Source organism: Peromyscus maniculatus, chromosome 2, assembly GCF_049852395.1.
Source record: "Peromyscus maniculatus bairdii isolate BWxNUB_F1_BW_parent chromosome 2, HU_Pman_BW_mat_3.1, whole genome shotgun sequence".
Lineage (NCBI taxonomy): Eukaryota > Metazoa > Chordata > Mammalia > Rodentia > Cricetidae > Peromyscus > Peromyscus maniculatus.
The window spans coordinates 105,816,608-105,840,592 of NC_134853.1; the positions used below are offsets into that span (position 1 = coordinate 105,816,608).

The 23,985-nt window shown below is 38.6% G+C and overlaps 1 protein-coding gene across 9 annotated transcripts in view; it reads left to right on the plus strand.

Annotated features, from left to right (window-relative positions):
* Cntln (centlein) overlaps positions 1 to 23,985 on the plus strand; it is a 260,522-nt gene that overhangs the window by 10,120 nt on the left and 226,417 nt on the right. The gene's annotated exons all lie outside the window — the stretch shown is intronic.

A 23,985-nucleotide genomic window follows, 5' to 3' on the forward strand; every position in this document is an offset into this window, starting at 1 on the left:
ATTGAATATAAGCTAAGAATAAAGACATTCACTGCTTTGAGAAGGGATTCCATAGAGGGAAGACCTGGGAATATATGCCCTACTTTCCCATCTCCAGTGGAAATCCTTTTGGGAGAACCAGGCCAAAAGTTCTTCATTTTCTCCCTCCCTCTCCATTTCCCCCCTTTCTCTTCATTGGAGGTTATCATGGGAAAGTACCCTTGGTGTTCTGCCAGACTCTCCCCTCAGGTATTGTGGTGATACTTTGTGTATGATCTAACAAATAAAACTCACCTGAAGATTAGAAGGCAAATCCAGCTACTAGTTAGTCGTAGAGGCCAGGCAGTGGTGGCACACACATTTAATCCTAGCACTTGGGATCTCATGCCTTTGCCCCCACTATTTGGGAAGTGCACACACCTTTAATGCCAGCACTAGGGAGGTTGAGACAGGAAGTGATAGGCCTGGGCAGAGAAAGAAATATAAGGCAGGAGGAGAAAGGAGCTCAGTCTATTTCAGCTGAGGAGTTGGTGAGGTGAGAGGTGGCTGTGGCTTGTTCCTATGTCTCCCTGATCTTTCAGCATTTACCTTGATATCTGGCTCTGGGTTTTTATTAAGACCAACTAGGATTTGTGCTACAAGGTATTGCCTCAATCATTAGTAAAAAGTTTGTGATATCATATTGTACTTTAACATTTCCTGATCCTAATAAAAATTGGAATATAGAGAGAAATGATCCCCAAATGACCATGAGTATATTAATATCATCCTTTAGCTAGATCTTTGCTGCATGACACAGAAATGTGAGCTGAGATTCCATATGTGAAGGCATTCAAAGCATTCTACCAAGACACCTCCAGTTACCAAGAACCAGGAAGTCCTATAGAAGTGAACTCTACTCTGACCCTGACCCTAACCCTGACCATGTAGATGATCTAATCCAAGAGATGTATCTGCATGTCTTTCAGGGGGGAATCTCTCACCATCATCCCCTTGATGGCTCATCAACTCAAAAGCTACCAGTGTTGTCAGATAGCATCTGAAGGCTGTAATAGTAATTTGTGTGATGTATGCTTAAAATTTGATGTAGCATGAAGAGAAACATGTGCAGTAGAGGAAATGATTATATGACTATCAGTCAGGACAAAAACACCTTCAATATGCCCCTAATATCTAAACTCCACAAAAGGAAGCCTTCAGCAGAAACTAGAGTCCTTAGATACACTTACCCATGATGCCCACCATCCAATCTATTCTATCAATTTTCTCTGACTAGTACCACAAGTGAACTAATGCTGTGGGATGGTCTGTATGTCAAATTGCTCTGATTGGTCAATAAATAAAACACTGATTGGCCAGTGGCCAGGCAGGAAGTAGGTGGGACAAGGAGGGAGGAGAATGCTGGGAAGCAGAAGGCTGAAGTGGAGAGAGACTCCAGCCGCCGCCATGACCAGCAGCATGTGAAGACACCGGTAAGCCACCAGCCACGTGGCAAGGTATAGATTTATGGAAATGGATTAACTTAAGCTATAAGAACAGTTAGCAAGAAGCCTGCCACGGCCATACAGTTTGTAAGCAATATAAGTCTCTGTGATTACTTGGTTGGGTCTGAGCGGCTGTGGGACTGGCGGGTGACAAAGATTTGTCCTGACTGCGGGCAAGGCAGGAAAACTCTAGCTACAAACTAACATACTTCATTTCATTTGAATTTTTCAATTTTATAAGTACAATTTTACTTTTAAAATTACATATTTGATTTTTCCCTTTTCAAAATGATTTTTAATAGAGTAACTTTTTAGTCACTCTGATTATAATTTTAAGGTTCTTTTGGTTTTTTCGCATTATCTTTATTTCTTTATTTTTAATTAATTAATTAGCTAATTAATTAATTAATTTTATATCATGGCCACAGCTTTCCCTCTCTTCTCTCCTCCCAGCCCCCATTCTGTTCCCAACCCCCAATCCCCTCCTCTTCTGTTTCTGTTTAGTAAAGGGCAGGTCTCCCTTGGACATCAATAAAACATGGCATATCAAGTTGCAGTAAGATTAAGCATCTCCCCATGTATTAAGGCTGGGCAAGGTGACCCAGTATTAGAAGTAGTGTCCCAAAAGCCAGTGAAAGAGTCAGAGACAGCTCCTGCTCCCACTGTTAGGAGTCCCATAAGAGGATCAAGCTACGTAACTGTAATATATACAGAGTGCCTAGGTCAGTCCCATGCAGGCTCCCTAGTTGTCAGTCACTGTGAGCCCCTAAGAACCCACGTTAGTTGATTCTGTGAGTTTTCTTTTGGTGTCCTTGACCCCTCTGGCTCCTATAATTCTTTCTCTCCCTCTTCTGCAGGATTCCCTGAACTCCACATAATGTTTGGCTGTGGGTCTGCATCTGTTTCTATCAATTGTTGGATGAAGCCTCTCTGATGACTGTTGGGCTAGGCACCAATTTGGTCACAGGAGATGGACAGATCAGGCTACATATCTGCTATTGCTAGGAGTCTTAGCTGGGGTTGCAGAGTCCTGGGAGATTCCCTTGTACCAGATTTTTGTCTGAACCTGGAATGCCCCTGTGCTGTTGATATTGCTCTGTATAAATAAGATGCTGATTGGTCAGTAGCCAGGCAGGAAGTATAGGTGGGACAAGCATAGGTGGGACAAGCAGAGAAGAGAATTCTGGGAAGTGGAAGGCTGAGGCAGAGAGACACTGCCAGCTGCCACCATGAGAAGATGTTAAGATACCGGTAAGCCACGAGCTATGTGGCAACTTATAGATTAATAGAAATGGGTTAATTTAAGATTTAAGAACAGTTAGCAAGAAGCCTGCCATGGCCATACAGTTTGTAAACAATATAAGTCTCTGTGTGTTTACTTGGTTAGGTCTGAATGGCTGTGGGACTGGCGGGTGAGAGAGATTTGTTCTGACTGTGGGCCAGGCAGGAAAGCTCCAGCTACACCCCTCCCCATTTCCAGTAGTCTCTTTCAGTACTCTTGCCCTCCTCACCCCTCCCCACCTGATCGCTCATGTTCCCATCCCCACCTGCCCTCAGTTTACTCATGAAATTTCTTCTATTTCCTCATCTCAGGAAGATCTGGGCAACCCCCTGAACCCTCTTTGTTACCTAGCCTCTCTGGGGCTGTGGATTGTAGCATAGTTATCCTTTTTCTTACAGATAATATACACTTATGAGTGAGTACATACTGTGCTTGTCTTTCTCAGTCTGGGTTATATCACTCAGGATGATTTTTTTTCTACTTCCATCCATTTGTCTTCAAATTTCCTGGTGTCCTTATTTTTAACAGCTGAATAATACTCCATTGTGTAAATATACCATATTTTCTTTTCTTTTCTTGTCTTGTCTTGTCTTTTCTTTTCCTTCTCCTTCTCCTTCTCCTTCTCCTTCTCCTTCTCCTTCTCCTTCTCCTTCTCCTTCTCCTTCTCCTTCTCCTTCTCCTTCTCCTTCTCCTTCTCCTTCTCCTTCTCCTTCTCCTTCTCCTTCTCCTTCTCCTTCTCCTTCTCCTTCTCCTTCTCCTTCTCCTTCTCCTTCTCCTTCTCCTTCTCCTTCTCCTTCTCCTTCTCCTTCTCCTTCTTCTTCTTCTTCTTCTTCTTCTTCTTCTTCTTCTTCTTCTTCTTCTTCTTCTTCTTCTTTTTGAGGCAGGGTTTCTCTGTGTAGTCCTGGATCTCGCTCTGTAGACCAGGCTGGCCTCAAATTCACTTAGATCCGCCTTCTGAGTGCTGGGATTAAAGGCTTGTGCCACTGCCTCCTGGCACATTTTCTTTATCCATTCCTTGGTTGGAGGACAAAGTGGCTAGATACAAGATTAACTAAAAAAAAAAAATCAGAAGCCCTCCTATATACAAATGATAAACAAGCTGAGAAAGAAATCAGAGAATCAATACCCTTTACAATAGCCTCAAATAACATAAAATATCTTGGTGTAACTAACCAAGCAAGTGAAGGATCTGTATGACAAGAACTTCAAGTCTTTGGAGAAAGAAATTGGAGAAGATATCAGAAGATGGAAAGATCTTCCATGCTCATGGATCAATAGGATTAACATAATAAAAAAGCTCTTATAAAAGCAATCTACAGATTCAATGCAATCTCCATTAAAATCCCAGTCCAATTCTTTACAGACCTGGAAATAACAGTATCTTTGTTTATTAAAACTCCTTTGTTCATTTGTAAATTCGCACATGATTGCAGTGAATTTCGATCATGTCCATTCCCTGCTCCTCCAGCTCCTATCGGAACATCACTCTCCCTTCCTGGGTTCCCCTCTTCTCCTCATTTTCCTTCTTTCTTCTGAGTCTCTGTGTTAACCCAAAGCAGAAGCACTATGCCATAAGACAGGGGCAGGAGAAGAGTGGAATCCCTACTTCTCTCCTGCATCTTGGTTGGCCTTGGCATCAGTAAACTTCAGCTGGAGCAGGATGAGAAATATGTGAAGAAGGGGAACTATTCTTAGCTTATAGCTATCTTGGGTGTATTCCCCATACTGCTGAGCTGGAATGGCCCAAATAGGGAACTGTCTTGATGCAGTTCCCACACAGTCCTTGCTTTCTATTTTCTATATATTCTTAAATAGATACATTTTCCACTTTTTGTTTGCCCCAGGACTATTCTAGAAGCTTTATGTGGTTATATTTTATGTGTTACAGCTTTCACCAATTTCACTGGGAAGCGAGTTTGAGGAACTTTTCTTTCATACTGCTATGTCCAAAGTTTATTGCTCCATGTTTGTTGTTTTAAACTGTTAAATTTTGGGTGATTTTTGATTCAGCAGTACATGACCTAAGCACTAGACCAAAAGCTATGGACAGTTGCAATCATGAGTTCTACTTGATGTAACTCAGTGACAGAGTGATTGCTTAACGTGTATAGTGCTTGCCTTCTACATAATCCTTAGTACTGCCAGTGTACACACACACACACACACACACACACACACACACACACACACACACACACACACACACCCCTACCTTCATCAACAACATAGTAAGGTTCCTGTTTGTGCCACATCCTGGATATAATATCACTTTCAAACATTGTTACTTTTGCTCATCTGAAGGTTAAAAAAAGTGTCTTGGGATGGTTTGACTGCATTTCTTTTACTGTATGCATTAGATCTGAGATCCATGTTATATTCTCTGCTGTGGGCTTTTCTTACAGACATTTTCATACACTCATTGCATTGGCATTTCCATTTCATGTCCTGTGGAGCCTTTCAAACCTAGGATGTTGTGTGTAGAGCTTACCTGGCTTTTATTTTGGAGTTACTTTACAACCTAACTTTTTCCCTGCCACAGACATGCCATTTTCTTCTTCTCTCTAGATCTCACACAGTGAGGCTGATCTTTGATACCTTTTAGCCTCTTTCTAACAGAAAATCAATCCCCAAGTTCAGTCCTTTCTCCTTTGCAGTGTCACTCAAACCTGGTAATTCTTCTGGTCCTTAACTTCTAAATCCTGTCTTGGCTCTGACTGTCTCAGCTGTGAACATCATACTGATTTCCTTTTCAGAATCACTCTCTTTTGCATCTTCACTTTGAAACAAAGCAAGATGTAAGACACCAAAGAGGAGAAAACTGTAAAATTCAGGCTAGAAGTAGTGAGTGGTAATTTTGGGATTAATTTAATGGAAATCTAGAGTAAATTTATAGCTGTTTGCTTAAGTGCCTAGGAGACACCAAATGTCACAAGAGAACAACTTTGAGCATTGGGAGAAGGCTACACATGGCCATATATTAAACAGTGTTAAAAATATTAACTGAATGTCATCTGTCAGACACTAGTCAATGTGACAATAAGGAAGTTCCGAATTTAGCCATTTAGATTGCTGTGTAGTGGGAAGGGATGAATATGGTCAGTTTATAATGGAGTTTGATAAGCATTGTGATAAGGATATTCATATCATTGTACTTTTTTATTTCTGGATAGAAACATACAATATTATTAAAATTCTATTTTAGGTAGTTAGAAGTAAACTATCATTGAAAATCAACCTTTGATTTCTCCAATAGGAATGATATGACATAAATATCAAATATTATATATATATTACATTTTGCTTTATGTGCTTGTAGAAAGTATAATTTCTTATTGATTGTAGGTTGTGCTGGTAGGTTTTTATCATTAAGTTTATGCACCTGAGAATTTTTTGGGAAAAGAAACCTCAGTGTTTTGGAATTGCCCAGATCAATTGGCCTGTGGCCATGTCTGTGAGAGATATCCTGACTAGTGAGTGATGTGGGAGGGTCTAGCCTCCAGCCCACTGTGGGTCTCTGCTATACAGGAAAGGTAGCATAGCACGATGCAGTGAGTGAGCCAGTAAGCACCATTCCTTCATATTCTACTTCAGTTCTTGATGGAGTTCTTACCTTGATTTCCCTCAGGGGTTTAGTGTGACCTGGAATTGTGAGCTGAAAGAAACCTTTTCTTTCTTAGTTGCTTTTGCTCATGGTGTTTATCACAGTAACAGAAAGGAAACTAGAACAGAGATATTTAAGTTTTTTTTTTAACTTTTAAAATAAATGATGGCTGCCAAAGCACATTTTAGATATGACATTTTTACTGGATCTGTTATCTGTCTAATAGTCTGCTGTATCCTGAGACCCAACCTTTGCACTCGTGTGTCACTGAAGAGTTTTCACCCTCAGCCAGCTTTTCTTCTAGCATCCAAATTGGTCTTAATAATAAAAACCTGGAGCCAGATATCAGGGTAAATGATGAAAGATCCAAGAGACAAAGGAGCAAGCCACAGCCACCTCTTACCTTGCCTACTCCTGAGCCTGAAAGGGTGAGCTCCTGTCTCCTCCTGCCTTATATAACTCTATCTGCCCAGCTATATCACTTACTGTCTTCACCTCCCTAGTGCTGGGATTAAAGGTGTGTGCCTCCCAAGTACTGGGATCAAAGGCATGAGATCCCAAGTTCTGGGATTAAAGGTGTGTGCCACCACTGCCTGGCCTCTATGGTTAACCAGTGGCTAGCTCTGCATTCTGAACTCCAGGCAAGCTTTATTTGTTAGAGCACAAACAAAATATCACCACATGTATCCAAGACCTTGTCTGTACAGCTAGGAGAGAGTGGTGCCTAGTATCTCTGATGAGGGTCTTGTGACCTACTCCCATATCCTGTGAGGGAATGTCAGCAGCCATTACCATAGGCCTAGCTATCACTGTGTTTTCCTTTTCTTTCTTTCTTTCTTTCTTTCTTTCTTTCTTTCTTTCTTTCTTTCTTTCTTTCTTTCTTTCTTTCTTTCTTCCTTCCTTTCTTTCTTTCCTCCTTCCTTCCTTCCTTCCTTCCTTCCTTCCTTCCTTCCTTCCTTCCTTCCTTCCTTCCTTCCTTCCTTCCTTCCTTCCTTTCTTTCTTTCTTTCTTTCTTTTTGCTATGACTACAGGCCAAGGTATGCTCTAGATTACCACAGCAACTCTACTTCATGATGACTGATTGTCTAGTTATGTCCTGAGGCAATAATGCACAACAATTAGCTTCCTGGATTTGTTTTTGAACTTGATATTTTGCATATTTTAAGCTGCTTGTTGAATAGGTGTCATATCCAACTGTGATGGTTTATTCTTGGTTGTTAGCTTGATTGGGTCTGGAATCAAGTAAGAGTTACTCCCATGATGGGTTTATAAGAATATTTTCTGAAAAGACTTAACTGAGGCAAGGAAGACTCTCCTTCTGAGTAGGAAGAACACCGCCCCCTCCATTGGCAACCCACATGTAAAGTGAACTGAGAAAATTCGTGCTGCCTTTGCCTGTCTGGTTTTGTTCCTTTCTGGCTAGTGCATCTATTCATATGTTCTTGTTGCTGCTGATTCCATCCTTGGCTGACATTGGAATCTACCTTCTTTGGCCTTCCAATGTCCATTGAAGACCAGCAGTTCTCCTGGAATTCTCTAGGCTTTCATTGCCAAATTGGGACTATTGAGACATCCAATGTAGTGCCCTGAATAGCTAGTTACCAGGTTCTTAACCTCTACCATGTGCAGACAGCCTTTGTTGGATTATTCAACCCATGTTATATAGTCCAATCCAATAAATCTCCTTTGTAATATATGCTCATTCTATTTATTCTGTTCCTTTCTTTAGAGGAACCTTAATATAATAACCATATTATCATTTATTTTGTTATACTCTATATACTATTTATGATTATTCTTTTCTTATTTTAATTTCCTTGTTTGAATCTTGTTTTACTTTGAAAGAAGGTCTTGGTATTAAACTTGTAACACTCCTCATGCCTCAGCCCCTAAGTGCTGGGCTGACATGCCTGCATCTTTATTTGAAATCTAGAGGTGATGGCCAATACTGTTAATAAGGATTCTGACAGGGAACAGAGTACAATGAGGTATGGTAATTTATAGTGGAATAGGGTGATAATTTCTCTCTCTCTCTCTCTCTCTCTCTCTCTCTCTCTCTCTCTGTATGTATGTATGTATGTATGTATGTATGTTGGTCCCATTGAGTAAAATAGCTCCATCAGATGACAAGGTGAACAACAAAGGGTTAATAAAAGCATGTTTGGAATGCATGCCTCACTGCCATAGTCTGGTGTCATTTTTCACACCTCCCCCTTTGTTGTAATTTTAAAACCTCAGGTAATGCTAACACTGATAGAAATGACAGACTATTAATGTATGACAACTCTTTTGGTTGTTCCAAGTGATTTCTGGTACATTCATTTCAAAATACCATGTTTCTATGTATATGATTGAAAATAAATATTAAACTAGAAACAAAGTTATGGTCAGTTATAGATGTATCCAACCGTCTTATTAAATAAGAAACACAGAAACAATGTAAAAGAGAAAGCCAAGAGGTCAGAGCTCAGAGCTCAGAGCTAAAATCTCACCCTTCCTCCTGCTGTGTTCTAGCTTCCCGAAAAGAGAGCTATTTCCTGTGTGTAAGTCGTTTTTCTAGTCATTCTGCCTTCTCATTGGTTTTAAACCCAAACACGTGACTGCCTCGTCACTGTCTGAATGTACAGCCCCCTAGGTCTTAAAGGCATATGTCTCCAATGCTGGCTGTATCCCTGAACACACAGAGATCTATGGGATTAAAGGTGTGTGCCACCACCGCCACACTCTGTCTATGGCTCTAATAGCTCTGACCCCCGGGCAGCTTTATTTATTAACATACAATCAAAATCACATTTCAGTACAATTAGAATACTACCACAGTCAGTGTACTATCAAATAATGTTTTAATATTTTCCTGAAGAATTTTGTGAGCTTTTTAGGTGTCTTATGCTTAAGCCTATAATCCATTTTGAGTTACATACTAAGAATTACTCATTTTTATTTTGTGTTAGTGTTTGCCTGCATGTATGTATGTGTACCATGTTTGTGCCTAGTATCTATGGAGAACAAAAGAAGGTTTTGGATCTCCTGGAACTGGAGTTACAGATGGTTGTGAAATGCCATGTGTTCTGAGAACTGAACCTGGATCTTCTACAACAGCAGAAATCTCTCCATCTCACATTTTAAGTTGATTTTTACGTGTGGTATGAGACCAATGTCCAATTTTATTCTTTTAAAAACATTAATTTATTGTTACTGTATATGTATATGATATGGTGGGTATGGGAATGCCATAATGTGAGTATGGGAGTTTGAAGACAGTTTTGATGAGTTACTCCTCTTCTTCTACCTTTAGCTGGGTCCTTCATCAGGCTTACAAAAGTGCTTTTATCCACAGAGTGATCTCACAACCCACATTTTATTCTTAATTATTGGAATATGTAGTCCACCACAATTTATTTAAAAGTTTATCCTTTTTGCACTGTGCAGTCTTTGTCAAAAACTAGCTGATGGTCTGTTTACATATGGACTTACTTCCATTTTTACTGTTCTGTAGATCTGTGTGTCTATGCTTATGTCAGTAACATAGTATTTTGGTTACTATAGCTTTGTGATTGAATTAATAACCAGGAAGAATGATCTTTCTAGCGTTGTTTTTCTTGCCCAAGAATTCTGTTTTGTATATGAACTTTTTAAAGTATTTTTTTATTTTTATGTGAAAAATCCCGCTGTAGCTCTGACAAGGTTATTATTGAAATTGTGGGTTGTTTTGGGTATTAGGGGCATTTAAAACAGTAATTCTTCTGGTTCCATGATGATGATATCAGTTTCCAACTGTTTGTATTTCTTTGGTTTGTTCTTCAGTGTTCTCTAGTTTCTCATTTCACCTTGTTAAGCTTATTCCTAAGTGTTTATGTTCTTCATTAACACTTGTACTCAGCAGGTTCTCTTGAAGAACAGAGCAAATAGAATGTTACATATTGTGAGGGGAACTCCTCTAGATCTCCTACTGTGATAAAGGATGTATGTAACTAAGAACCTGGTAGCAGTCCATGAGGATGCCTTACAGCCCCAATCTGACACCTAAGGCTTGGAGATTCCTGGGGAGTTGCTGGTCTTCAGTCCATGAGGGAAGGCTGAATAAACTGTAGTCTGTTGTCTGTAGAGCATACAGCAGCAACAATAGGTGTACTCACTTACCAGCAGGAAGCAAAGACAAAGAGGCAGGTGATGCTACTTCCTCCTTGGACCCCTTCCTATCTGGGCCCCCTTGGCACCTATCTTCCTCTTAGTTAGTCCTTTCTAGAAACTCACTCATAGACCTGGCCAGAGTTGATTCTAGATCCCACCAAGTTGATGCAGTCGTCAACACGAACCATTGCAGTGATATAAATGGGATTGCTTCTAGTTCTTTCTTAGAGATTATGCTGATAATGTACAGAAACATACCTGATATATATTGATTTTTGTATGCTGAAACTTTGCTGATTTGTTTATTTCTGAAGTATTTTTTTCTTTAAGGAGACTTAAAGGTTTTCTCTAAGTAGGAATATGTTATCTGGCCGGGCGGTGGTGGCGCACGCCTTTAATCCCAGCACTCGGGAGGCAGAGGCAGGCAGATCTCTGTGAGTTCGAGGCCAGCCTGGGCTACCAAGTGAGTTCCAGGAAAAGGCGCAAAGCTACACAGAGAAACCCTGTCTTGAAAAACCAAAAAAAAAAAAAAAAAAAAAAAAAGAATATGCCATCTGCAAATAGGATATTTTACTTACCTCTTTTTTATTTGAATGAATTTATTTCTTTTCCTGCCTAACTGCTCTGACTAGGAATATAAATAGTATAGTAAAGAGAAGTGGCAAGCATGTGTTTTTGTATTGTTCTAGATCTTACAGGAAAGCTTTCAGTAATTTTGCTGTTTATAAGTTAGTTGTGAGAATGTTATATGAATTTTATAACATCGAAGAACCTTTTTATGTTCATGTCTTACAGATTTTTAAAAAATAATAAATGAACCTTTTATAAAGTGCTTTTTGTGTATGTGTTGGGCTGCTTCTTGATTATTCAATATGGTGTATCATATGCATTATCTACATGTATTACACTATTCTTTGTGTGTGTGTGTGTGTGTGTGTGTGTGTGTTACATTATTCTTGTATCCTGAGGGTAAACCTCATATGATAACGGTATGTAATCCTTATAGTATGCTGTTGAACCTAGCTTACTAATATTTGGTTCATGGTGTTTGTATCTGTGTTTATCAGGGATAGTCCCATGTCATTTTTCCTCCCCGTTTTTTGCCTGGTTTTGGTATCAGGGCAAGGATAACCTTGTTAAGTGGGTTTGGAAGTGTTCTTTATTCATTTTTGGAAGAGGTTATGAAAGATCACTATCAAGAATTCTTAAATTGCTATGGATAAGGCTTTTTTCTTGGACTTTCGTGAACATTTTGATTGCTGATGTAATCTCCCTATATTTAACTACTCATATTCTGTATTTCTCGATGACTAGGCTTTGGCAGGTTAAATGCAATAAGGATTTATCTAGTTTTTTTCTAGGTTATGAAATTTGATGATAGATAACTTTGGAGTAGTTCCTTGTCATCCTTTGTTTTTATGCAATATGAATTATATTTCATCTTTCATCTTTGATTTACCTGTTTGGTTCTTTTCTGCATGTGCATTAATTTGTCCAAAGGTTTCTCAGTTTTATCTTTTCACAAAGCCCACTCCCAGTCTCTTTGTTCTTTTTCATTGTGTTTATTGTTTCTGTTTCTTTTATTTCAGCTCTGATCTTTATGATATTTTTTTCCCTTCTAATTATTTTGGGCTTAGTTGTCTCTTATTTTTCTAACTCTATTAGTTATGAATTGTTTGAGGTCTTTCTTTTCTCCTACGAAGAGATTTAATTTTAGTAAGCATCCATCCTTATTCTGTTTTGCTGTTTTCTTTTAGTTTTAATGCTAGGTTTCTGTTTTGTTTTAATTTTTAAAAATTTTCCTTAGATTACTTCTCTGACTCACTTTGATTGTTCAAGAATATGTCCTTTGATTTTCACTAATTTGTGAACTTTCCAGTTTTTCTTCACTTTTAATTCTAGTCTGATTCCACTGTGATCATATTTTTAATTTATTGAGTTCTTTTTTAGTCTAATATATGTTCTGTTTTGTCGAATATTCTGTTTGTGTGAAAGGAATATATACTTACTTGGTTTTGGTTGGATAGTAGGTGTTGTATATTTCTTTTGGGTCATGTTATTAACCTATTAAATTTCTATGTTGTTATCTATTGTTGAAAATTAAGCATTGAAGTCCCCTACTATTATTTTATTATTCTCTGTTTTCTCCATAAAACCTGTCAGTATTTGCTTTGTAGATGTAGTTCCTCTAGTGGTAGGCCCTATGCATTTATAGGTCTAGTCTAATGATGAATTGACCCCTTTGTCCTTACATAATGACCTATCCTTGTTTGGTTGGCCTTTTCTCTTTTAGCACTTGGAGTATATCATTTCATCCTACCATAGCCTGTAAAGATTTCTTCTGAGAAAACCATTGTTATCCTTATGGATGTGTCTTTTGTATTTTGTGACAAGTCTCCTTTCTCTTGCTACTGTCACAGATCACTCTTAGTCTTGATTCTTGATCATTGGATTATAAAGTGTTAGGTAGAGACACTTTGTGGTTTAACTTGGGGACCTTTGAGTTACAACTGCAGATCTGAGATAGATTCTTGTGGTGGTTTGAATGAAAATGGCCCCCATAGGGTCATAGAGAATGTCATTAGGACATGTGGACTTGTTGGAGTAGGTGTGGCCTTGTTGGAATAAATGTGGCTTTTTTGGAGTAGGTGTGAATTTCTTTATTGTTTTTTTTTTTTTGTTTTTTTGTTTTTTTTTTTTTTTTTTTGAGACAGGGTTTCTCTGTGTAGCTTTGCACCTTTCCTGGAACTTACACTGTAGCCCAGGTTAGCCTTGAACTCACAGAGATCCACCTGCCTCTGCCTCCCAAGTGCTGGGATTAAAGGTGTGCACCACCACTTGTAGCTAGAGTTTTCCTGCCTTGCCCACAGTCAGGACAAATCTTTGTCACCCGCCAGTCCCACAGCCGCTCAGACCCAACCAAGTAAACACAGAGACTTATATTGCTTACAAACTGTATGGCCATGGCTGGCCTCTTGCTAACTGTTCTTATAGCTTAAATTAATCCATTTCCATAAATCTATACCTTGCCACATGGCTTGTGGCTTACCGGCATCTTCACATGCTGCTTGTCCTGGCGGTGGCTGGCAGTGACTCCTTCTGCCTTCCTGTTCTTTCTTTTTTCCTCTCTGTTAGTCCTGCCTATACTTCCTGACTGGCCACTGGCCAATTAGTATTTTATTTATTGACAATCAGAGCAACACATTTGCCATACAGAACATCCCACAGCATCCACTGCCCGGCTAGGTGTGGATTTCTTAAAGGAAGTGTGTCAGGGGGGATGGCCTTTGAGGTCTCAGGAGCTTAAGCCAGGCCTAGTGACTCAATGTCTCTCTTTGTGCTGCCTGCTGATCCAGATCATGTACCTCTCCAGCACCATGTCTGCCTGCATGCCACCATGCTTCCTGTCATGACAATAATGGACTAAACCTCTGAACTGTAAGCCAGCTCCAATTAAATGTTTTCCTTTATAAGAGTTGCTGTGATCATGATGTCTCTTCACAGCAAAAGAAATTAAGTATGACAGTTTTCTGTGTATAGTTGGGAGTAACTATCCTTGCTCAGGTATGGCAACAGTTGTTGGTGACTCAGTAGCAAAAACTATAGGGATTTCCCCTGCATAGGTTGCTAGAAACTGTACTTATGTATGCTTTATAGACAAGGCTGCAGGGGTCTATAGCTGTAGCTATAGGGTTCTTAATGGGCTGCCAGGGTGTTCTACAGAGTAGGCTCCAGGAGACCATTGTTTAATATGCTGGATGGTTGCCCATGATCATCTCTATACTTATTTGTTCTTAGATATTGTAGGACTGGTAAAGTGTTCAGAAATGCTTTCCATGCAGTTATTCCCTATTTTTTGTTCTTCTAGGTTATAGTGCATTCTGAAAAAAATTGTGTTTGTGTATGTGTGTGTGTTTATGTATGACTGAGTGTATGCATGTGCACCATGTACATACAAGGACCAGCAGAGGTTGGAAAAGTGTGTCAAATTCCCTGGAACTGGAGTTACAAGCAGTTGTTAGCTGCCATGTGGTAATGGGGAATGAGCTTGGGTCCTCTGCAAGAGCTCTTACTAGTGCCCTTAACCACTAAGCCATTTCTACAGTTCCTACAATATTCTTAGACTCTTCAAAGATTTAATTCATCATTTAATTATGTGCATGTAGGTAGAGTGGAATGGGGGAGTTATGTACATTTGATTGTATATAGAGGCTGGAGCAGCTGGAGTTATAGGCAATTGTGAGCCATCAGATGTGGGTCCTGGAATCAAACTCAGGTCACCTAAAAGATCTTCAAGCACTGTTACCCACTGGTCAGTCTTTCAAGCCCAGATTGGCCTTCCTAGAGCTCTTTTGTTAATTAATGGCATTTAAATTATTTTTTATGGAAGTATGAGGTTTGGTATTTTCTATTTTAGTTTTTCTGTACCTTACTGGTTTTTAAATTAGATATTAAAAAGATAATTATAAAATTTTTGAATTTTTAAGGTTTTTCTATAAAGCGTCATTTTAATTCACCAGATATTCTAAACTTTACTGAAGTTTTTCTTTGAGTGGGAGAATATTTTAAAAGGCTAAATATAGCAATATTTATAGTATTTGGTAAAAACAAAACAAAACAATCTAGCTACTTAGTTTCATTGTACTCATAGCCTAGTTCAAAGTATTGACACATTCACTCATAAACAGTTTGCTCTTACAAGCCTTTACATCAAGGCCTCCAGTGTGCTTTATATTGTATTCATTTATGCTGATATTTTATTTATCTTTGGTGCCTTATAGCATAAGGGAATAACCCTTTGATATTTGAGAGTAAAGCTTCTAAAAGTTTGTGGAAACAAATGGCTAAACTTGGCTAGAGGACTTCTGTGAAGAAAAGGAAGGTTAATGTTCTTAGTAGTATTGAAGACTAACTGTATTTATCTCAAAGATGTTACTGCCCCAAAGTGCTAACTGCATCTGTCGCCATGCAGTGGAAAGCAAAGCATCAATTCTTGGCACTGCCTAAACATCACTAGTAAGAAGCTTTTAAGTTGTAGTGATGAATAGTAATATGCAGCATTTGTATATTTAGTTTCAGCATTAATTATCTCACTGGTACTTTAGTTCTTCTGACCTTAAAGATGAATAATAAATGGAGTTAGAAATTTCCCTAATTAATCATCAGTGTGAAGAAGATGGATTTGTCCTTCAAACCAGAAACTTTTAAAATATATATGCATATACATATTTAATTTTAAAAATAGCCTGTGTCATTTGTCACTATGATGTTGTTTATTTTAAGGAAGTAACTCATATAAACCTTGTTTTTTGCCCTAATCTTAAAATATAGTCATTGAAGAAGTATGGCTAGGTGGTTGAAACCCTTGAGCTCATAAAGGTTTGTATAGCTGAAATTAAACTATGAAAACATTTTCATTTTTTGTTAGCCTATTTTTTTAAATGACATTTGTAACAATTGAATACTTTTTTATTTTTAAAATTTAATTAACATATAATTACATCACTTTTTCACTTCCCTTTCCTCTCTCCAGCCTCTCTCATGTACCCCCACTCTCTCTCAAATTGATGGCTACTTTTCTTAAGATTATATACATATTGTTTATGTATTTATAAACAAATATATATATAAAATTTATGTATTTATAAACATATATATAAATATACAATGAGTCTATTTGGTATTGCTCATGTGTATATGATTTCATGACTGACCACTTTATATTGAATAATCAGTTAGGGAGCTCCTCCCTGGGATATACTAATTCTCTATCTCTCAATATTCCTTAGTTGCCTATAGTTCTTAGTCTAGCAGTGGAGCCCTATAAGATCTCCCTCTTCCATGTTACCATACCTGTTGTTATTGTCATTGTCTAGGTCTTATTTAGATGACCATTTTATTGAGGTATCATGGATGTAGCTTCCCTGTTATTTCTAAGAGACAGTCTCACAGCAGACTTGATCACCTAGCTCTTAACAACATTTCCACCCCATCTTCTGCCATGTTCCCAGAGCCTTAGGTGCAGGTGTTATATTGTAGATGTGTCAATTGATGCTAGGCACCCTATGATCAGTTGATCTGTACATTATGATCTATTGTAGTTTTCTCTATGATCTTGTTGTAAGAGAAGCTTATCTGATGAGGGGTATAGTGGTTTCAATGAAAATAGCCCCCAAAGATTCATAGGGAGGGCATTATTGGAGGTATGATCTTATTGGAGTAGGGGTGTCTTTGTTGGAGGAAGTATGTCAAAAGGGGTGGGCTTTGAGGTTTCAGAAGCTTAAGCCAGGCTTGGTGTCACTTTCTCTTCCTGCTGCTTGCTAATCCAGAAATAAAACTCTTGGTTCCTTTTCCAGTACCATGTCTACCCGAGAGTCTCTATACTTCCTGCCATGGCAATAATGGACTAAACCTCTGAAACTTTAAGCCAGCCTCAATTAAATGTTTTCCAAGAATTGCTGTGGTCAAAAAAAAAAAAAGATTGCCATGGTCATGATGGCTCTTCATAGCGATAGAACACTGACTAAGGGGTAATAACTATACTTATCTGTGGATATAAGGATAAGATTTACAATGGATTTAGGTACTGTATTGGTCTAGTAAAAAGGGTCCTCTAAGATCCATGGTATCACTAGGCCCTAGGTAGTTGGCTATATTTCTAGTATCAGACATGATTTTTCTTCAGTTGAATGGCTCTTAAGTCTAATTGGTGGCTGTTGGTGACTGCCTAGATATGTGTGCCACTATTTCACTTTTAGGGTTATCTTGGCATACTGTTCATTTGTGTAGTTAACAGGACTCACAACTGGGTAGGAATTTTTATGGCTTCCCTCCTTTGACAGCTTACATAGCACCTCTAGTACTATGAAAGATATTCTTCATGGAGGAGGCTTTCAGGTCAGATTCAGCCCAAATCTTTCAAGACTATGCCCAAAGTATGTGATGTCTTCAACAATAGGGACTTAATACCTTCAACCTTTGAGAGACAACTAGGGGCAACAGAAATAGCCTTTTTTGGGCTCACCAGGCCAGCTTGGTCTATAGAGTGAGTTCCAGGATAGGCTCCAAAGCTACACAGAGAAACCCTGTCCCGTAAAAACCAAAACAAACAAACAAACAAAAATGACTCCAGGATACACACACCTAAAGTGGCAATTAATGAGGCAGTTCCACGTAGTTTATCTAATAGTCAAAAGAGATTTATTTTGGGGCGAGTTACAACCAGCAAAGGGATCGATTACAGGATCCAGGAGAGGTGAGGCGCAGTTCAACTTGGTTCTCTGCAGAACTTTGACTTAGTCTGCAATCCAGCATCTAGGATCATGAGGTAGCCAAGAAAGTGAGTGCGTAGGCATCTCCAGACTTGAGGGATCCTCATCTTGGCCATAACCTGGTTGGGGGCAGGTACCTAGCAGTTACCTGCTACCTTCTAGGGCCAGTGCTGCAGGGGTGAAGTACAGACAACCACCCCTACACACACCCATGATGCAAGTGATGTAACACTGTCAGCACAGTGTGTTGGCACAATGACCTTGGTAGCACTACTTCTTTCTTCCCTGGCCTCTCAGTCCCCTCTTTTCTCTTAACTTCCTTCCACGGCTGCTTTGTTCTTTGTTTAATTTAGTCATGTGTACAATATTATATAAATCAAACAAGGCAAATATGTAACATTGTAGTATTATTGTCTAATTCAGCATTACTCTCTGGAGATATTTCTAGATTGTATTATCATTAATTTGTTTATTTTTCATTGCTGAAGTGTTCCATGACTCCTATAGTTTAATCTTTACTTGTTGAAGATTTTCTGGATTATTTATAATTTTTAACTAATATGAGCTAGGTACTGTGAACAATTATGTGTATCTTTTGAGAATATGTTTTCATTTGTCTGGGATAAATATCCAGGGGCAGAATCTTCTAGATTATGAAAGTAACATGTTTGGTTTATTAAGAAATTACAAAGGTATTTACATTATCTAAGCTGTATGTGAGTAATGCAAATTTACCTTCATCTTAACTGACTGGTATTGCAACCTGTGATTTCTTCTCTCCATTCTATCAGTTCAGTGATACATAGTTATTGTTCAATTAACAACATTTATTTTATGTATATGTTGCATATATGTAAATGAGCATGCCAAGGCATATTTGTGCAGGTCAGAGGATAACTTTCTGTTTCTTCCTACCATATCAGTCCTGGGGATCAACCTAAGTCCTTAGGATTCACACCAAGCCCCCACCCCATATTTCTAGCATTCCTAATATTATTTTAGTTGCTTTTCCACAAGACTAATGATGTGTGCATGTTTTTCTGTGCTCATTTATCTCTGTGTGTCCTTTATTCATGTCTTTTGCCCATTTTCAATTGGAATTTTTGAATCACTATTGTTAAACTGTATGTGTGAAGTCCGGTTTGCAGATGTTTGCTTCCAGTCTATTGCTTTGTCATCCTCTTTACAGTCATTTGCAGAACAAAATAAAATCTGGATGAGTTCACACTTTAAGATTTCCTTTCCTAGCCAGGCACTGGTGGCGCACCCCTTTAATACCAGCCCTCAGGAGGCAGAGGCAAAGGCAGGTGGATCTCTGTGAGTTTGAGGCCAGCCTGGGCTATAGAATGAGTTCCAGGACAGGTGGACAGGCAGCAAAGCTACACAGAGAAACCCTGTCTTGAAAAATCAAAAACAAATAAATAAATAAAAGATTTCCTTTCCTGGGTTGTTTAATCAATAACTTTAAAGTCCAGTTTTAGACCTTGAGGTTTTCTTTTTAAAATTTTGTAGTTTTATATTTTGTTTTAAATTCTATGATTCAATTTTTTTATTTATTCAAGGAGATATTTAAGGAGGCTTGATTCCAGCCCCCCTTTGGGAGTCTCTATGATTGTACAATCGTTTTAGCACAATTTATTAAAAATGCTGTTCTCTCCCTATTAAAATATTCACGGGGGCCTGCCCTGAGAAGATTTTTCCCAGAGTCCTGGGCACTACAGCCAGTTTGGGGTAGTCTGAGGGAAAGGAATCTATGTACACCATGCTCTTTTGTCTGTTTACCTTATTCCTCTGAGAATAAATTCTATCTAAACAGATTTATTTCTGTTCTTATAAATTGTTCCTCCCTGTCCCTTCTCTTCCTGTCCTCCTATAGCCCTAACCAAGCTCTTATGCTTTCAGTCTCATCTTTGTTTTCAGTTTCTTTGTCCATGCTCATTTCTTCCTTTCCTACTCTCCTGACCTGACCCAGCCCTCACTCTCTACAAAATCTCTGCCTTGTTCCTTTTTCTCCAGCCATGCCACTCTGCCTGGACTAGGAATTCTGTCCTCATCTTTACTGAATCTGGTTATGCAAAAAACCCTTCAGTTCTGAGTCTGTCACTCTGGAATCTCATTTTGCCTGTCAGAGGAAGGAGGTCTGAGCTTGATTGCACAAGAAGCAAAGCTATGTACCTAAGAGACAGGCACTTGGCCTAGGAGCCAGGCTGTGTCTCCAAAAGGTGGTTTTACCTTAAAATCAGCAGCCTCGGGTGCCTAGTGGGCAGTCTAGCTAGGTTGCTTGTCCTTGGATGCTTTGTTTGGAGCTGGCCCTATCCTTGGATGTAGCTAAAGGATATTGTAGCTGAAGGTTTTCCTGTATCCGGCCCCCCCGCCCCCGGTCCACAGCCACTCAGACTCAAGTAAATACACAGAGGTTTATATTAATTAAAACTGCTCAGCCATTAGCTCAGGCTTACTACTGACTAGCTTTTACACTTAAACTCAGCCCATTTCTGTTAATCTATATGTTGCCACGTGTTCTGCGGCTTTACCTGTGTGCCATTACATGCTGCTCCCTGGATGGCAGGCTGGTGTCTCCTGACTCAATCTTCCTTTCCCCAGAATTCTCCTTGTGTGCTTATACATCTATACTTCTTGCCTGGCTGCTGGCCAATCAGTGTTTTATTAAACCAGTGTACAAAAGCATTATCCCACAGCAGGGGATATTTGCAGAAGGCAGATATCCAATTCAATGCTAAACCGGGGCAGGGACCCTTGAGGCAGAAAGCCCTGTCTATGTGACCTTACCCAAGCACTTGAAGCATATATAAATTCTTGGGGAGATTATAAGCACAAGAAATTCATAGTAAGAAACAGCTGAATATTAAAAGCCAAATAACATCTAATATTCCTTGATATATGGCTTCTCTCTAGAAGGATTCCTTGACCTTTCAAGATATAGCTTTATCATATACAGCTGAATTTCTATTTCACATTCTTGCAGCTTGCAGCATCTCCCTATGCACAGAATCAAGTGTATATGTTTACAAAGGTATCTTAGTTGGATCTCTATTCTGTTCTGCTGCTCTTTGTATCCTTTGTTCTGACAATACTGCACAACTTTGACTATTCTAGTAATGTAGTAAACCTAGAAATTGTATAAAATGTTTTTTTCTACTTTTTCTTTTCAAAGTTGTAACTATTTTATAAGTTCAGTGTGCTATCCATTGTACTGTAGCACCTTATTAAACATTTTATACCTATGTATCTCCATATTAACTTCAGAAGGATTTCATCTCTCTTAAAAACGTCCTGTTCAGTTTGATAGGAATTGTGTTTAACCTGAGTGTCAACCTGGGGGAAACTAGTACCTTTATCTTATAGGTATTCCTAAGTCTTGGTCACCATATTTGGCCTATTTATTTTTATTTTATACTTAGCTTTTGTACTGGCAGCATTCAAGTCTTGTGCATGTCTAGACTTTAACTTAAATATTTTTGTGATGATGAATGATACTATACAAAATGTTCTTTCCTATAAAAATTATTTTTTGTGCTCATGTTATTTTTGTTTTTCATTGTTTGCTATGATTTTTTGGATCTTCAATATAGAAATGATGGTTACTTCACATAATGTTTTTTTCTTTTTGGTGTGAATCCTTTTTTTTCTTTCCCAGTTGCTCTGGCTGTATTTTTCAGTGCTATTACTACATCACTACAATGTGACTGAATCATTTCTTCTCCCCTGTTTCCTCTCAAAGTTTCTCACATAACTCCCTGTCCTCTTTCAAATTCATGACCTCCCTTTCTCTAGTTCTCTCTCTCTCTCTCTCTCTCTCTCTCTCTCTCTCTCTCTCTCACACACACACACACACACACACACACACACACACACACACACACTCCCACACACCCACACACCCACACACACACAAACACACACACTTTCAACTATAAACAACAAAACCCGCTCAGTCTGTACAATGCCACTTGCATGTACCTGTTTTAGAGTTGACTGTGTTTTTGGACAAAAAAAAAATTGCTGTGTACTTTTCCTTGGGTAAAACAACCTTTCCTCCTCTTAGCCTGTAGACAAATATCTAAACAGTCTTATTAAATAAGAAACACAGAGCCAAATGCAGAGTTAAAGCCAAAGCGATCAGAGCACTAGTGAAGAGCCATGACTACCTTATCTTACAGCCTCATTGCTGTCACTTCCCCAGAAGGGAAAGTTTCTTCCTGTCTGACTTATCTTTTTATTGCCTTTCTGTTCTGCCTTCTCATAGACTCTAAACCCAACCACATGACTTCCTCATACTGCCTGTCTATACAGACCTCCAGGTCTCTATGGTTGGTACTGGGATTAAAGGTTTGTGTCACCACACTGGGCTGTGTCCTTGACCACACAGAGACTCTGCCTGCCATGTGATCAGATTACGGGCGTTTGCTACCACTGCCTGACTCTGCTTATGGCTCAATATGACCTCTGATCTCCAAGCAAACTTTATTTCTTAACATACAAATAAAATCACAGTTCAGCACAAATAAAATATCACCATATTAGCCTTACTCAGTTGTCTGCAGTTCCTTGTGTAGTATTGAGGCTCCTGAGCCCTCTGTGTTCCACATCAGCATGTCCACTATTGTTGTCCTTCTTTAGGTCATGTCCAGGCAGCCATGTTGGTGAGACTTCATGGTGTTAGCTTCTGACATTTCTAGGAGACACATTCTCAGAGAAAATTTCTGTTCTCTGGCTCTTAAAATCCTTCAGCCCCCTCTTCCTCATTGACCCTCTAGCCCTATGTACAAATGTTATATTCATCTGTAAAGAAAAACAAAATCATGACATTTGAAGATAAGTGGATAGAACTAGAAAAGATAATATTGAGTGAGACCCAGACCCAGAAAGACAAACAGCACATAGTCACTCTCCTATGAGATTCCTATCTCCAAAGCTAGATAAGTGCAGAAACCAGGAGAGTAAAGAGGAACCATTGAAGGGGTGAGGGAAGGAATAGCAGATTACAAGTGATCTAAAGGGGGAATGGAGAGGGTGCTCTAATTAAGGAAGAGGGAGGGAGATAAATACAGGAGGTAGGATGGTAAAATAACAGTAAAGAAATCTAAGGATTAACCTAAAATGCCTTTAATACATGTAACATGGAATATAAATATTTCACTTTCATAAAACTAAAGTTGGTAAACAAGTATGCTGAGAGAGAACATTAATTCTACCCATTCCCAGTAGAAAGGAAGTACTTTGTTCACTCTTCAATGGATCAGTTTTTCATTGGACCTAGTCTTCATCATCTGTGATGTTTTTATGAATGTACTTCATCAAAGTGAGGAAATTATACTTTGGCTTCTAGGAATTTTTGCTGTGAATGGTTTCTGAATTGTATCAAGTGATCTTACTCCATCAATTGAAGAGATCATGAGAGATTTTTCTTTACATTGTTGATGTAGGAAAGTTCATTGATTTTAATTTTGAATATTTGAATATCTTTGCATAATTGAAATATACTTTAATTGTTCATGGTATATAAATTATATATTGCTGAGTACTATTTTGTAATCTTTTGTAAGGAACTTTTGTGAATGTATAAGCATGAGGCATATTGTTTTGTGGTTTTTCTCTTAACTATTTTCTTTAGTTTCTGTATTAGAGCTAAGTGTAAATACACAAAATGAATTGGAAAGTGCTTTCTTTTCTTTTCTTTTCTTTTTTTTTTTTTTTTTTTTTTTTTGGTTTTTCAAGACCGGGTTTCTCTATGTAACATTCCTGGCTGTCCTGGAACTCACTTTGTGGACCAGGCTGGCCTTGAACTCACTGAGATCTGTGGGCCTCTGTCTCCAGAGTGTGAGGATTAAAGGTTGTGCTACCACAGCCCAGCCATGCTTTCTTTTCTTGTCTTCTGGAACACATTGTGTAGGTTGATGTTAACTTTTCTTTAAATGTTCACTAGAGTTTTCCAGTGAGATAATCTCAGCATGGGGAAATATTTAAGGCTATTTTACAAGGTAGATATTTTGCTTCAGTCATCAGACAGTTTAGAAAACCGAGAATTAAATTTCTTTTTTCTTTCTTTTTTTTTTTCCAGAACTAAAAAAAAAAAAAAAAAAAGGACTCTCTTTATTGAGGGCAGCAGGATGCAAATATAAAAATCAAAAGCTTCTCTGTCACAGAATTAACTTTTCTTTCTCTGCTTGTCGAATTGGAGTTGGTGCACATTTCCTAAGGGTCCTGATCTGCTCT